The sequence below is a fragment of the Chelmon rostratus genome, chromosome 13 (assembly GCF_017976325.1).
Source record: "Chelmon rostratus isolate fCheRos1 chromosome 13, fCheRos1.pri, whole genome shotgun sequence".
NCBI classification, from domain to species: Eukaryota; Metazoa; Chordata; class Actinopteri; order Chaetodontiformes; family Chaetodontidae; genus Chelmon; species Chelmon rostratus.
The window spans coordinates 9,843,708-9,861,479 of record NC_055670.1 but is presented as its reverse complement, the minus strand read 5'-3'; positions in this window follow the sequence as shown (position 1 = coordinate 9,861,479).

Genomic DNA, 17,772 nt, shown 5'->3' with positions numbered 1-17,772 from the left:
ACGACCAAGCTGCATTCCTAAATCTGAAATTTTCTTTGTTCATTCTGTTTTTTTTTTTAATGTGAAGCACTTGGTGCATGTGATTGCTTTGCTGTAAGGCACTTTGAGGTGCATTTCTTGTATGTGCTATACAAATAAAGTTTATTATTACTTTTCTGGTTGAACTGCACATGTCTGCAGTAAGGCAACAACCTGTTAGGGGTACATGAAGCACTGTCTGCCTACAGTGATGGGTCACAGGTACGCAGTACTTTGATTCAGGGGATCAGAAAGGTTTTGGCACTACCCAAACTACCCAACAGTATACAATTTAAGTAAAAATGATCCTGCTTGCAAGTTAATGTGTCAGTAATCAAATGATATGGCATACTGAAAGGCCAGTTTGTTGGCTTTACTTTTACTTTTAATACTATATGTATATTTTATTATACGTTCATATTTCTACAAAAGCATATTGATTCATGATGGACTGTTTTTACATTGGGGTGCTTTATGTTTCTTGTGGTGTTGTTTGTAACTTCTAACTGAAACTGCTAACTTCTCTTTGGACCAGTGGTGTGCACGGGGGGCTGCCCCCCATCGTGGCCCAATTGTTGAAAAACACGTGCTAAAGTGCCCTCTTGGAAGCCAAAACGTGTGCTCAAGTGAAGTCCTTTTCGCCCCTGCCCTTCAAAAAGTCTGTGCACGCCACTGCTTTGGACAATAGAGTTAAAGTTTGTACTTTTGCTTATGAAAGAGAGCGAGATGCCGTATGTCCTTAAAGGGGCCCCTGCATTGATAATTTATTAGCCAACTTCGACCAACTAGTTTGCTTGAAATGATAATAAGCACTTGGATCATTTTGTCTGTACGTTGTTGCAAAAACAGCTAGTTGAAAAAATAAAACTCATTCTAACATCAAAGTTGCACCGACACATTTTTCAGCCACTAGGGGGAAACAACTCCAAAAACTCCAAAACGAACTGGCTGCGACGTGACCTGGAAATCGATTGCATTTTATTTTGCAGGTGAGCAACGTTAGGAAAACTAGTAGCATAACTGAACTTTCCTGTTTCTTTTCATGCATGTTTCTCGTTGGTTTCTGCTTGATTCTACCTGAATCTTTAGCATCAGAGCGCATTAGTTTCTTCATCATTCTCAAAAATAATCAGATTCATTAGTCTTTTTCGTAGCAGCCATATACCAACATGACTTGTACTACATGCAATTATGGCAATGCAGTCAAACGCATTATAAATCAGTGGACTGCAGAGGGCATATGAAAAGATGCACAGTCCATCCTGCACCTACCGGGTCATTACAGGTAAGTACTGTAGTGGGACTGACCAATAAGGGGATCTCCACTCACAGAAACTGTTCAGTATAGCTTTCTCCATTTCACACACACATACACACGCAGCACGAACATCAATGAAAAGCTTTGATAATGCAGTGGAAAGATTTTTCAGTTTGGGGTAGAAGTTTGCTCCCAGTTTCACATTTTCCTAATGATGTGAACATTTTATAGGAGGTCAACTTGGATCCCAGTTGTTTCCTAGCAACCCAATCCTGATGAAATGCTGAACAACAACCGTATTGTAATACATGTTTTAGTTCTTAGTCTCCTATAGTAAAGGGAGAACTGTTGGAGCTTCTTTCGTGTCGTTTGTATCACAGTAAATCAGTTTGTGCTCGACATTTACATAGCAATCTTCTACAGCTGATTATTATCCCGCTTCATAAGAGCTACACAGATACATACACCAACACACACAGCGTGCAGCCGGGTGAAAGCACAGAGCTGTTGAAAGCCTAATCAGTGCTTAATTTTCCCCTCCACAAGCTTGAGGCTCGGTTGTAGACCCTGTGCAGTGCTTGAGGGGGCGAGTCCACACACAAAGGTGTCGAAGCGTTCTTTATCTTGACAGGAAACAGAGAGGGGAGGCGCATGGTGAAGTGACTGTAATTAGACGTGGGTGCAGCCGACCGTCACGCCCGCTTCAGCTGAAACGTTTCTCTCAGGTCAGGTGGAGAAAGAGTGAACTGGCTCCATCTTTGCTCACTGTTTGCTGTTACAGCCAATGATTTTTGGATCAAGATGGATTAAAAACAGTTGTTCACACAGACTTGCACTTACTTGGTGTTCTCTTTGAGTGTATTTCTGAGAATTATTTAAGGTTTCAGCGTGCAAAAATGTTTCTGATCCAGCTAAAAAGCACTTGAGCAGTATGTAATTACTGCAAAGATTTTGTCACCTCACAGGCAGTGACAGCCCAGAGACACTGCTGGTCTTGGTTCATTCTGAAGTTTCACAAGGTGTATAATCATCTTAACCACAGATAAAAAAAACAAAGCAGAGACAAGGCACTCTCAGTAGTGCAAATATTTATACATTTATGACCCCATAAGGAACAAAATTAAGAACAAGTCGAACAAACGGCCAGGGAGCCTCTCTTCACTGATGTGGTGCAAAGAGGCGTGACCAGTATTTCCAACTGTCCGTTTGAATCCCTGTTCCATTTTTAAAGGATGAGTCTGGTGATATTTTCTTACTGTCAACAAACCACATGAAAAGACCAAAACCAACAATGAATCAGCCCCCACTAACAAGCATTGCCTGTCAAGCCAGAACACGATCTGGCTTATTCCTCTGTGCCATCGGGCTGCATTGATGCCTATTAAAAGAGAAGTGTGCTGATTTCGCACATCAAAGTCTGTTTACAGGACTTGTGGAGTACTACTGCATATGTGAAAATAGCTGCATAAAACCTTTGGGGCTCCGCGGGGAACCGTGTGAAATCTGAGCTGAAGACGACAAGTTTGAAAAAGAAAAAAATCTGGAGGTAGAAAGAAGCGCGTTTACCAGGCCACCGGAGCCCCCTCCTCACGTCTGCTGAACTGTCAGCAGCCAAGTTGCATTGTGGGTCCAGGAGAAGAATCTCCAGTTCTACCACATCGATTTTGATTCTTTTTATAAAACCATCTATCCTGAGCCTGGCAATGTTAGAACCTAAACCTATTTTAAAAACACATAAATGGGTGACGAGTTCCTTCATATGATGAACATGGGCATTGTAGTTTATTTTGAGTCAATCCCACACGCACCACTCTGCCGCCGTAAAACTAGTGCTAGTGCCCCAAATATGTATTAATCCACTGCTGAAAATAGCACCCAACAAACACAAATGTTTCTCTATAGCTTGATGCAGGCGTATGAAAAACAGTGCCCAACTCTTAAAAAACGAATATATCCGTGAGCCATTTTTAAAATCAATGTCTTTAATAGGAATAAATGTGCTCGGGGCTGAGTGCCACAGATGGTCGGGAAGTCGTAAAATTGAGAGAGAGACTAATGCATTGTTGGTTTTGGTCTAGCCGGCACTCGGGACTCGGGCTGACTCAGGGTGAGTCTGTGTGTCCTCTCAGTGACAGACCGTCTCACTGCAGGTCCAGGTACTGAGGCAGAACGTCGTCCCAGAACTGCTGAGACTCGTCTGCTTTCTTCTCCGCCTGCTTCGTCCTCGGTGCTGGTTTGGGTTTTTCTTTCTGCTGTTTGTCTTTTCTGCCTGAGGGAGAAACTTCAGGAGGCAACTTCTGTCTGTCCACTTTTTTTGTTTTTGACATTTTGACATTTTCTTCCTCCTCTTCTTCTTCCTCCTCCTCCTCTTCGTCCTCCTCACCTTCTTCTTCTTCCTCCACCGCTTTTGTGTTTCCTGCTTTTTCCTTCTTATTTTCCTCTTCAGCGTTCTTCTTGCTATGTTTGACGTTCCCAGTCTTTCCTGTTTCCTCATGCTCCTCCTCTTCCTCTTCTTCACTCACTTCTTCTCCTTCTTCGTCAGCCTCTTCCTCACTCTCTTCACCCTCTTCCTCACTCTCCTCAGAATCATTACCTTTCTTTTCCTCTGTTTGTCTCTGTTTGGTTTCTTCTCTCTGATTAGTGGTCCTTGGTCCTGTTTTTGGTTCACTCTTTGTTTCATTCTCCTCTTCCTCTTCCTCCTCTTCTTCCTCGCCCCCCTCCTCCTCATCATCATCAGGTGCCATCACCTTTCTATCAGCCTCAATATTTTTCTCTTTTGTCTTTATTTTTTCCTCTTCCTCACCTTCACTCTCTTCTTCTCCTTCCTCCTCCGCTGCCTCCTCCTCCTCCTCTTCTTCATCCTCTGCAGTCTCTTCCTCAGCTCCTTCCTCTTCCTCTTCCCCTTCCTCACCAGGTTTTCCTTCCTCCTCTGCAGTCTCGTCCTCAGCTTCACCCTCATCGAGAGAATCTTCTTCTTCACCCTCTTCTTCCTCCTCCTCTGTAACCTCATCCTTACTGTCCTCTTCCTTCTCCTCTGTAACCTCTTCCTCACCCTCTTCTTCCTCCTCCTCTGTAACCTCATCCTTACTGTCTTCTTCCTTCTCCTCTGTAACCTCTTCCTCACCCTCTTCTTCCTCCTCCTCTGTAACCTCATCCTTACTGTCCTCTTCCTTCTCCTCTGTAACCTCTTCCTCACCCTCTTCTTCCTCCTCCTCTGTAACCTCTTCCTCACCCTCTTCTTCCTCCTCCTCTGTAACCTCCTCCTCACCCTCTTCTTCCTCCCCATCTGTAACTTCCTCCTTACTTTCTTCTTCCTCCTCTGCAGTGTCGCCCTCAGCTCCCCCCTCATCTAAAGATGCTGCTTCCTCATCCTCTTCTTCCTCCTCATTTTCTTTGTCACTCTTTTCATCTTGATCTTCCTCCTCTTCATTGACCTCACTATCATCCTCTTCCTCATCATTCTCAGCACTCGCTTCGTCCGGTTTCTCATCTTCCTCTTCTTCACTTTCATCTGTGTTTTCATCTTCGTCTGAGTCTTTATCTTCATCCTCACTTTCGGTGGAGTCTTGATCATCTTGTTGTTCCTCAGTTTCACCCTCTTCCTCTGCGTCAACCTCATTATCTTCTTCTTCGTTGTCTTCAGAATCAGACTCTGCAGTGTCGGCTCCCTCTCTGCTATCCTCCTCCTCCTCCTTGCTCCTGCTGCCAGCACTCCCCGATTCTTCATCACTTTCATCACCTTCATCCCGACTCAACTCACTCTCTTCCTCTTCTTCTTTATTCTCTTCCTCACTAGACTCTTCACTTTCCTCCTCCTCTTCCGCAGCTTCACTCACCTCAGAGTCACTCGCTCCTTCACCTGTTTCCTCACTCCTTTCTTCATCCTCCTTCTCTGCCTCTGTAACATCACTCCCATCACTTCCTTCATCTTCTTCCTCACTGCTGGAGCCTGTTTCCTCCTCACCATCTTCCTCTGCAGTTTCAGTATCTTGCTCTTCCTCACCTTCTCCAGGACCACTGTCCTTTTCACTACTTTCATCTCCCTCCTGCTCTCCTTCTGTAGCATCCACATCGCGTCCGCTCTCCCCCTCTTCATCTCCAGTATCCATTTCTTTGCCCTCGTTATCCTCATCCTCTTCAGAGGGTTTTTTGGTTTTGTCATCTTCTTCACTGCTCTTCACCTCTGTTTGTGAAATGTCCTCACCGCTGATCTGCTCAGACATGTCAGGTTTCTCTTGTGACAGATCATGAGTGGTGTCTTTACTTTCTTCCTTTGAATTCCCAGACCCTGATTGGACGCTCACCTGAACATCTTTTCTCTCCTCTGCTGGATTTGATGCTTCTGTTGAAGAAAAATGTGACAACGTCGAGGAGAAGGAAGGCTGCATGACTGCACTCTGCTTTGTGAACTTCTTCAGTTGACCGCTTGCTTTAGTTGACGTTGAAGTTACGGTGTCACTGTCAGACTGGACACTCCCAAAGCTTGTCACCGCCTCACTTAGGACCCCCATAGATGCACCTGCCATCCCAACAGCAGGAAGGAGAGACACTGCGGTGCTGAGAAGTTCCCCCCACCTGGGCTTTTCTTCAGTCAGGCCCTGATCCTCTCTGTTTCTTTCAAAAACAAGCAGATCCCTATCAACAGATTCAGAGCCTTGCAGGGATTTGGCGCCGGTGACAGAAACCAGCTCTGATGTCTTAGGGCTTTGTGAGGAAATGGGGTTACACACCACTTCAATAGGTGTATCCTGCTGTGATAACAGTGGGCTGGAAGCTTCAGTCTGCTTACTCCTTGTATTATTTTTAGAGTCTCCATCAGCACCTTTACCTCTAACTTCCTCTCCTTCTTCTCCCCCTGGCTTGGTCTTTGCCTTCAGTTTAGATTCTTTTGACCTCTTTTTGTCCTTTACTTCAGATCTGTCAACATCAGGTGTCTCCTGCTCATCTGCAGTTCTACCTTTCATTTTTTGAGACGCGTTCTTGGCAAACTTTAACTCATTTTCAACAACTTTTCCTCTGTTTTTACCTTTAACTGAGGTATTCTCTGCAGATGCACTTTGATTTTGAACTGGTGTGGATTTCACCTTTTGCAGTTTCCCTTTAACTTTCACAGGTGTAGATTTCACACTGAGGGATTTCTTAGTATCAACCTGAGCAGGTGTGGGATCTTTTTTCAGTCGTGCTGATGTTACACGCAGTGCTTTACTTTGACCTTTTCCAGGTGCAGATTTAACCTCCTGCAAATCTTTGGTAGGAGCTGATATGACTCGCTGTGTCTCCTGTTTAATCTCCGCTTCACCAGGTTTGACGTCAGTGGTTTCTTCATCTTCCTTTGCAACATTTTCTAAGGATGTCAAACTTCCCCTTCGGGCAGATATGCTGGTTATTTCATTTTCTTTAGTGATCATAATAACAGGAGATGTCTTGTCCCAAGCTTTCTCCTTCTTTGGTGTCCTTATCAAGTCTTTCCTAAAAGTGCCGGCTTTCTTATCCTCTTGGTTTTTATCACTTTCTTTCACATTTCTATTTGTCCTGGCATTTTGCTTCACTTCAGTCAGTCTCTGCTGGGCTTCACTCAGTGTCTTCCGGACAGTCTGTGAAGTTTTCGGGCTCGATTCGGATAGTTTGCTCTTATCGCCTGGTGATTTAAAATGGGAGGGTTCCTTTTGAGCTTGTCTGTCTTCATGGGTTTTATTGGACTTCTTGGTAATGTTCTCTTTGCCTTTAGATGTGACTTTGGGGGTTTTCAGATTCTTCACTGGAGACACTTCTGTCCTTCGGGAGCCGGAGCCTTTCAGGAGCTCTGTGGGTAAGGCCTTGTGAGAATTTTGTTCTGCCTTCCCATCGGACTGTAGCTGTTCATTAAATGCCTCTGCCTTTTTCATAGTTCTTCTTAGAGCTCGGCCCTTCTTCTTTCCCTGTAATAAATCACAGAGAAAACAGGGATTCAGTCAGATGTAAAAATAAAGATAAAACTGGCAGAATAAGGTCATATGCCCGACAATAATGTGTTATATAAAAGGAAAGTTGTACAAGCACAGCAGCAGACCTGAAATCAATGTGACTCAACATGTAGATGTGGCACTTGATGTTTTATGTGATGCACTTACCTCTAGTTTGAGGAAGTGGTTTCTTGTTCATTAACACACTACGACAACACTCATGGAGCCACAACAGAATCAGAATAGTAGAATTCCTTATATCGTTTCAGTAGATGTTGGAGCCATAAATGTTCCTTTAAAATCTTGAATATAATTCTAAACATCCATCAGTATGTCGGCAACAATACATCAGAAGAAAATATTCTGCCGTTATTCGGTATTGCTTGGATGTCATCATCATGTAGGTTTTGGTACATTTCTGTACAGTATACTTTGAAACATATGGATATATAAAAACACCTTAATATGCCAAGCATAAGAAATTCATGGTTGGCAATAAACCTGATTCTGATGGAAAATGATTTTTTCAGTATGGGTAGATTTTCATTGAATATAATAATAGAATAAAATAATATCATACGACATATGTGCCTGGTGGGCACATATAACAAATCAGTCATCAACAAGTCTGTCTTCAAATACAGATGTGGGTGGGAGGTAAAGAGAATCATGGTCATGACTGAGAGAGAACGAGAAATCCTTGTTTTTCCATCTGTTAAACAGACGGTGGTTAATTGGGGGTCAGTGAGATGTGATGTGGAAACAGCCTCATTTAATCACAGTTCAAATGCATCTTAAATAGCTCCTTCTTTAGAATACAACAACTTGCTTCACTTTATATACCTACCATCATGTTTAAGACATAAACAGCGTATTCATCTCTGTCAAGCATTAAAGCACACACGAACAGTGGTGAAAAGTAACAAAGTACTTGTACTTTACTTATATGTCATACTTTATACTTCTACTCCACTACAATTCAGAGGGAAATACTGTACATTATACTTCACTACATTTCCTGAAATCTGGCGTTACCACTTATTTTGTATACTCAGATTTTACTTTCAAAACATGAACCACTGATGATGCATTTTTCAGTGCCCAAAATCTGCTTGCTGAGTAGTTTCAAGTGTTGCAGTGTACCTAAGTACATTTATTCAAGTATTGTACTTAGGTACACAATTGAGTGACTGTATTTCACTTGAGTCTCTTCTTTCATGCCACTTTCTACTTCAACTCCACTACATCTCAGAGGGAAATATTGTACTTTTTACTTCACTGCGATTATCTGACAGCTTTAGTTTCTAGACATTAATTAAGATTTTTGCAATAAAGCTTAGGAAGACCTTATAAAACATGATGTTTTACGGACGTGTTCAGGAGGAGTATTTTACTGCATTGAGTATTTTTACTTTTAATACTTTAAGTACACTTTCCTGATTATACTTACATACTTTTACTTCAGTAACATTTTCAGTGCAGGAATTTTGCTTGTAATTGAGTATTTTTACACTGAGATATTTGTACTTTTACTTGAGTAAAGGACCTCCTCCACCACAGGTAGTTTCATTCCTTAACTGAGTACTAGACTGAGAGTCAAACTCTGTCAGTGCTGCAAGAATATTCCAACCTGTTTGTTTTAAATACCAATTAACTTGTTTCAAGTATTTTTTTAAGTATTTTTTTCATAATTCTACTGTAGCAAACTACCTTATTCTCTTTTTTAAAGCCACAGAAACTATTTTCTAGAACTTTATTTGAACAAATTGATTTAAATTAACAATAAAAATGTCCTTATTGTAACAGATTAAGAAAATTAGGTTTGCAGAATGCAGTCTCTCTCTCACACACACACACACACACATACACACATATAAGCCCCCACACACACACACAAGCCCATTTAACATTACAGCTAGGACAGAAACGGGTTACTGAGCACCACATGTTGCACTATGACACATAACGACGTTGGAGACTCCTTCACAGCGTGCTTCATCACTGGCTGTGGAAACACTGATGAGCTGTGGCAACATTCCTGCCAACATTTCCAAAGCATTGTATGTGTATCCGTGTGTGTGTGTGTGTATCTGAGGCTGGAGCCCAAAGACATTTGTGTGCTGGCAGAAACAGTCCAAATCTGTGAATCGGCTTTGAGGAGATTCATCACACACATTCTTAGAGAAAGAAATGAATGTGAAAAATCAAGAGACCAGAAAACTAATTTCACCTCACCAAGTGGAAAATGTCTCCACAGACACATACACACATGTGCTTGAAGAGAGAAGCAAGAACACACACACACACACATACAGTATGTATGCTGAGCTATGCACATTTCCTGGAAAAGTTAGTGGAATTCAACTTTGCTGCTTCCTGCCCTGGAGTGCACATAATCTAGACCACAACCAAGAAGCCTGAAGAGGAAAAATAACGTTCAACTGACTCTATGTTTATGACTCTGTGGACAATATACTGTATTCTGTCTCTATCAAAGTCAAACCGATGCACAAAGAGCCATTAAAAATCCCATCTCTCACCATATTTGGCAAAAAGTCAGAGTCGAGTCCTTTCTCAGAGATGTTGTCCTCCAAATCTTCTACGACAATTTGTCTCGGAACAGTTTCTGCCTCTAAAAACAAAGACAATAAATCGGTTAAAGAGCTGTAAAATATTGTCTGGTATTAACTGCTATATTTTCCTGGATTTACAAGATAAAACTAAGCTCAGCAGTGGTTAAAAGAGACATTGCAGCCAGTTGCTCAAATTATAGGTTGAAAATACCTGTTTGTGGTGAAGAAGGATGCTCCTCCTCACTGAGGTGTTTCTTGGAAACATCACTGGAGGGTCTAGTGGGGCTACAGGGTTCTTTAGGTGGTAGAGGAGATGGCAGTTTTTCAATTAAGGTCTTTTTGCCGGTTGCCACTCCATAAAATCTTTTTTTTCCAATCTTTTTTGGAGATACTGGGATGTTAGGGTTATGTTTCATTATGGACTTTGGTGACAGTAAGGGAGAAGGCAACTCTTTGGATTTAGACTTAGAGGAAGGAGTGGGAGAGGATTTATTGTGAAACGTGTTTGATGATTGAGAATGTGGGCTCGATGGCTTTGAGGAGAACGCTGGACTCTGAGGGGATTTGGACAGAGATCTGGGGGAGAGTGGTGGGCTTGGTGTTACTTCAGATTGTGGTTTAGGGGATGATAGAGGGGTACTCATGTCCTTTGACAGTGTTCTAGAGTTTGGGATATTTCTGGATGTTTGCCAGGAGGTGTTGAGGAAGCCAGACTTCAGACGTGGGAGGTTCTGAAACATTTCCCCAAACAGCTCCACAGAGCTGGCCTGAAAGGCAAGAGAGGGGAAACAACAAAAACAAGTAAGAGGTGTGACCCACATCTATGGAGCTCCCCCAACCAGTTAGTTAGTGGTACTACAATGTAGCTAAAATGTGGTGTAACACTGCCCCCTACTGGCCTTATACAACCATTACAATTTTCTAAAGCAGAGATTAAAAAAACTTCTCCAAGGCTTCTGCCGAGTTCACAAAGTTAAACTTAATACCTTTTAATATCACATAAAATACAACTTAATACCAGTTTCACAACCATACTGGTCAAAGTATGAAAATATCATGCAAAACCAGCCAGGACGATATGGCCTACAATTATTGATTTTATTACTGAATAGGTGATCAAAAGAAAATTAATCAGCAACTATTTTGATAATCAATTAACTATTTCAGTAATTTTTCAAGTAAAAATTATTGATGGTCCCCAGTTCTCAAATATGCTTTCCTGGTTAGACATTATAATAAATTGACTATTTGGAGGTTTTGGACTGTTGGTTGAGCTAGAGACCATTTGAAGGCACCACCTTGTGCTTTCATCAGTCTATTAAGGAAGGAAGGAAATAATTGTCAGATTAAAGGATAACCATCAGCAGCCAAATACAGCTGCTGATGGTTAAAATTCAGGACTATGTCAGAAGTCTTGGAAGGCCCTGGTTTAGTCTGAACAAGAAGCACCACAGAGTAGCTTCTCACTTTTTCTCTGTGGCGGGCTCGAGCAGAGAGGGCCGACAGCGGGACTTGAATAGGATCAATCGATGTTCCCAACAGGAGAATTTCTTTGTAACTCGAGTCCACAAAGTTCTCTGTGGTTGTGATCTCCTTCTCTGCCACCTCTTGGCTCTCTGGGGGTCTGGGTGCAGCCAGTACCAGCATGTGGTTACCACCGCAGGACACCTACAGGTAAGAAAACACAAGTACTCAGACATACAGGATATACCACTTAGGAGGTGGACTGCACTTACACAGCGTTTTAAGAAAAAGAGTTAGGGTTTTGTGCCTTGCTAAATGACATTTAATATGCAGACAGGTGGAGCTCGGGATGACACAACCACCTTGTAATTAATGGACAACACCACCCTTTCATCACATTCACTCACTTGCTGAACATTGCACTTGAGGAAACGTGTGCAGAGTGTCGGGCTGAACTGGTTGATGAAGTTCTCCTCCCCTAAGCCCAGTTTTCCATGACGGCCGTCACCAAACGTGTAGAGGAGCCCGCTGCCTGTGGAGGAGCAAGACAAATCTGGAAGTACATGAGCATCCCCATCCCCTGACTGCAGCTAATTCAGCAGCTTTGTGCACAGAGAGAAAACATTCCTCTGTGATTTTGGTGCAGTGGAAATGAACATTTCATTTGGACGATGAGACAAACACACAGGCAATCACAAAGGTTAAGAGGCAGTACTATTTTTAAACGCCCTCATAATAACTAGAAGGAGCTTAAACGATTGCTTACTTGTGATCACAGCAGTGTGGTTCTCTCCGCAGGTGATATGCTTGATGCTGCTGTTACAAAAGTGCTCCAGTGGTTTTGGCAAATGAACCTCAAACAGAAATGTTCCATGGCCCAGCTGACCATACTGACCCCTGCCGAACGTGTACACACTGTCCTCTGGCAAAGCAAAAGAGACACAATGAGACGGACAACTTTGATTATTACTTTTGGAAAGTAAATAAGTACATATACTCAAGCACTGTACTTTTTTTCATTTAAATTTAAGAGAGAAATATTGTGCAATTTACTTTACTACACCTGATTGTTTGATTTACTTTGTATCTTAACATTGATCATTGCGCAAAAACCGTTATCATAGTAATATGTGTCTATTACTGAGTCTTACATTTTTATTTTGCTACAACAAGTGAGGAAACCGGACACTGCTGTGAGAAAAGAGTAACCTGTTTTAACAGAAGTCAAGTAGTTTTATGAATTTTCTACTATCAGGTGACTTCTTGATTCTAGAGAATTCAGCGATCCCAGTTCTTGAAACAAATTGATTTCTGTTGGAAACAGGTTGAGATAATTTAACAAGGTGGGCAGATTTCTTCACTTATTTTCAGAAAGACCCACAATATGATCTTCATATAAAATGGTTAAAATCTTTAAAATACTGCTTAAATGTGAATGCACAAGTGACATAAATTCAATAGAAAGATTGTGCTGCATAATGCCTACTTGTACTTTTGATAGATATCACTGATAATATACTTAAGTGAAACTGCAAATGCAAGACTTTTACTTGTACTGGATTATCTTAACAAGTTATTGATACTTTCACTGAAGCAAAGGATCTGATTATCTCTTCTACCGCTGATTAACAGGCGTGGAGGTGACATATTTGTATTTCTAATATGTAAAATAGATGTAAGACAAAAAATGTGTTAGTTGAGAAGAGTCTTTATTGTCCAGTGATGATGTCTCTTTCTGGAATAAGGCTTTTACACTGTTAACCTACCTGTGAGTGCCACAGTGTGCTCCCCTCCACAGGACACCTGGGTGAAACGACCCAGAATGCCTTGCACTCGCTGAGGGACTCTGTGGTTGGCCAGCTGCTCCACCTGGAGACCAAGCCTTCCATTTGCACTCTCACCAAACGTGTGGAGATCTCCACCCACTAAAGCAAAGCCAACGCGACATTCTCAGCACAACCCATGACATTAAACTCAAAGATCTTCTCCTGTGCTGTGATTGGTTAGACTGTGTTGTACCTGTGACAAATGCTGAGTGGTGGTACCCACAGGAGACCCACATCACCGCTTCCCCAACATTCACCTCTCTGGGTTCTGCTGCAAATCCCTCGTCCCCTAGACCAATCTGACCCACAGAGTTGTCGCCCCACATGAACAGCCTCCCATCTTCTACCAGCACATACACAGAGCATAGACAAACATCATACTCAATTATGTGTACATACCATACACACATACGTACTTTACAGTTTTAGTCATTTTAGCTGATGGGGACACTATTTATTACATTATTACTTGTCACTGTTCAAACCTGTTAAGGCAGCTGATGTGTTACATCCTGCAGAAAGCATTTTGATTGGTGCATGGTCACAGAAGGGACGCAGCAGGTGAAAGGATGTAGTGTTGTCACAGTGGCCCAAACCGAGCTGCCCCTCCTGGTTACCGCCAGCACTATACACACTGCTCCGCCCTAAAAATATAAGAACCCAGAATTTACAGCAGGAACAGCCAATTTTAGGCACTGCTGTTCTGTCATATAAAATTATTTGTTCATCATCTTACATGTGCAGACAATTGTGTGATCTCTCCCACAAGCAACAAGCTTCACCTTCTCAGACTTTAAGGCTGAAATGGAAACACACAGCCATTATAGCTACTAAAAATAACATGATAATACCAAAAACTTTATTTAAATTAGAGCTGACACAGGTCTATCATTGATAAGTCACAACATTCATCAATTAATTAGTCGTCAATTAATGGATAAAATAGCTGGCATGTGAATGAGTCATGAAAATGATCATTAGTGGCAGCCTGGTGTGAAGTTACTTACCTTTCACAGAGGCAGGTTTGCTGGCAGCAGGTTTAAACCCAAGCCCCAGCTGGCCCCAGGTATTACCACCAAACATGAGCAGCCTGCCATTTCCTGCAGACAGAAGAATCGTTACAGAGATGGAAGTGTGATTACCTGCAGATAATTGCACAAATACCATTAATTTAATGCATTAAAAGATGTGTGCACCTGTGATGACAGCAGTGTGCTCTCCGCCACAGGACACGTGCGCTGGCTGGTCATTCTTCAACCAGAATTTACCTGGCACATTGTCAGCAAAACTGCTCTTCCCAAAAGTGAAGACGGCTCCTGTTTCTGGCGACAAAACGTGTGATCCATCTTTAGACAGCCTCGACGGGGAAAATGCAGGACTTAAAGGCAACACTAACTTACTCTTCTCTAACTTAACACCGGCTAAATCCCGACCCAACCTGCTGTCACATCTCAAGCCATTTAAGTAGCAGCCTGACGGAAATAGCATCAGGTTGTTACCACACACACACACACACAGTGTATAGTAGAAAAGGTCAATATGACTACCGCTCATAAAGCTTACTGTTGTATGCTGGTTGCTGCCATGTGCAGAAAGTACTCACCGGGTATGTCCACATCATTCTGTCCCGTCATCTTCACCCCTGTCCCGCTCTCTCCTCCTCGCCCTCACCGTGTGGCTCGCGGGTGGCTCACAGATACATCAAGGAAACGTCACAGAGGGGCAGGAGCAGGCTAGCTAGCTAGCTATCCTTATGCTAACCATAGAGGTAACGTTAAATTACTTACAGATGGGTGAAGAATATTGTTATATGTGCTTTTAAATATATTTGGCAGCATTTTAGAATGACAAAACACTATAGAATAAAATAAAAAACGTAATATATTCTTTAAACTAATGTTTCTTTATACTGAAAAGTAACCCTTAGAAATATTTCAGACTTGTATCTGTGACCTTAGTCCGCCTAAGATAAGATAAGATAAGATAAAATAAAATAAAACTTTATTTAACACCAGCTGGGGAAATTTGGGAATTACAGCAGCATATAATAGCAGTAGGAAGAAAAATAGCAGCAGAGATAGAAAACATTTGAAAAAAAATAAAATAAAATAAAAAGTAGACTATATATATGTACATATTGTACAAACAAAAAGAAATTTGACTATATAAAAGAGAAAATATGTGTGGAAATATATTTAAAAAATTTTAAAATACGTATTGCCCCAATAGCTTTGGAAAAAATAACAATGTATGCTGCCTTCAGATTAAAAATAACAATAAATAGTGTTACTACTATTGCACAGAAGAATAAAATATACAAAACAGTAAATGACGTGTAATATTGCACAAAATGTAAGGATATATTTGCATAAATGACGAGTGAAAAACAACAGATTATTTGGCAAACAACATCAACACAGTTTTATGTTAAGTGATGCTGGAGTTGAATAATCTGACATCTGATGGAATGAAGGACCTAGTAGTAGTAGTTCCTTCTTACACACGCCTATGAGTTAATTGTGGAGCCACATTTGCACCTGTCGTATCCATGGTGAACATGTACTTGAAAGGTATTATGGGATACACCGGAAGGAGGCTTCAGTTTAATAAACGTGTGAACAGGAGATGGACGCGTGTGACCGAGTGTCATTATTATACTCATAGATTCAATTGTGAATGCTGAATGCTGAGCAAAAGCAGGTACACAACATTGGCGACGAGGAGTAAGACGGCGTTGACATAGTTAAATGTAAGTTTAGTTAGCTAATATGGAGAAATCAGGAATTCCGAACTTCGCATGCTACACAGAGCCAGCCACGATAGGTTCCAGATGGAAAAGATGGCTAACGTCTTTTGAGCTATATGCTGACGGAAAAGGGCTCATATTAGCCGAGGATTCTCCTGCTGCTACAAAGCAAAGGCGACGTGCACTTCTTCTACATCTAGCCGGACCAGACGTTCAGGATGTCTTCTCAACTTTGGCTGACACCGGCGAGCCAACGGACTACCAGAAGGCGGTCGATGCTTTGAATGCCTACTTCGTGCCTCAAGTTAATGCTGCGCTAGCAAGGCATGAGTTTCAAAAACTGCACCAAAAGCAAGGTGAGACTGTTCAACAGTTTGCTACACGCCTGAGGCAAGCAGTAAAAGACTGTGGCTATGGTGGCGATTCTGACAATCAGATTAGAGATGCAATACTAAGTAAAGGAACTTCTGAATATGTAAGGAGAAAACTTTTAGAAGAGGGTCGTGGACTGACGCTAGCATGTGCATTGGAAGTAGCCGCGCGCTGTGAGAGCATCGAGGAGCAAATGACTGCGATGTCAGGCGCTGCTAAAGCTACAGAGTCAGTCAATCAAATTTTCCAGAAAGGAAAAAGGGGGAAGCAAGTAAGTGGAAATGCAAAAGGAAAGCAAAACAGAGACAATAAAAACGATGGGAAATGCTATAGATGTGGTAATACTGATCACATTGGACGAGATCCAAAATGCCCTGCACAAGGACAGACATGTAACAAGTGTCATGGGAAAGACCACTATGCAAAGATGTGCCGCACAAAAAGCGCGAAAACGAAACAGACTGTAAATAATGTTGAGGATACAAATGAGGAGGACTTTGCGTTTGCTATTAATGATGGCGACATGCCCGAAAGACTCACAGTCTGTTTAGGGGGAGTGAATGTGAGAATGCTAATAGACTCTGGTGCAACAAGCAATGTAATGGGAGAAAATGCGTGGGAAAAATTGAAGTCAGAGCACATAAAGTGTCGCTCCTATGTCCCTAAGACAGAGAGGAAACTCTACTCATATTCTTCCAGCCAGCCATTAGCAGTCAAGGGTGCATTCACATGTGACATTTCCATAGGCAACAAAACTGAACATGCTGAATTCATTGTAATCAGGGGAAATGGAGAACCACTGCTGGGGAAGGAAACAGCAACACGCCTGGGAGTGTTGAGAATAGGCACCAACATTTCTGCTGTAACTGACCTTAGGCATGTACTCCAGCAGCAGTATCCCGAATTGTTTAAGGGAGTGGGAAAACTGAAAACAAGACAGGTTAAGCTGCACGTTAACCCAGAGGTGAGACCTGTAGCCCAGCCACTTAGGCGCATACCATTTAACCTCAGGGGGGCAGTAGAGTCCAGAATTAAGGAATTGGTGGACTTGGACATTATTGAACCTGTGAATGGCCCCACCCCATGGGTGAATCCAGTTGTGATCGTCCCAAAGCCTGGAAGTGATGTTCGTCTGTGCCTTGACATGAGGCGGGCTAATGAGGCCATAGTGAGGGAACGCTTTCCAATCCCCACGGTGGACGAGCTACTCCAAGGCATGAATGGCTCGATCATATTCAGCAAGTTAGATCTAAAATGGGGTTACCATCAACTTGAGCTGACTCCCGAGTCACGTGAGATCACCACATTTGCAGTGCACAACGGGGTGTACCGATACAAAAGACTGTTATTTGGTGTATCATCCGCCAGTGAGCAATATCAGCATGAGATTGCCAGCGCTTTAGCTGGGATTGAAGGCGTGGAGAACATCTCAGATGATGTAATCATACATGCCGCTGACCAAGAGACACATGACAGGCGACTACATGCAGTCATGACGAGACTCAAAGAGACCGGGCTGACCCTGAACCCAGAGAAATGCCAGTTCAATATGGACAGACTGATTTTCATGGGG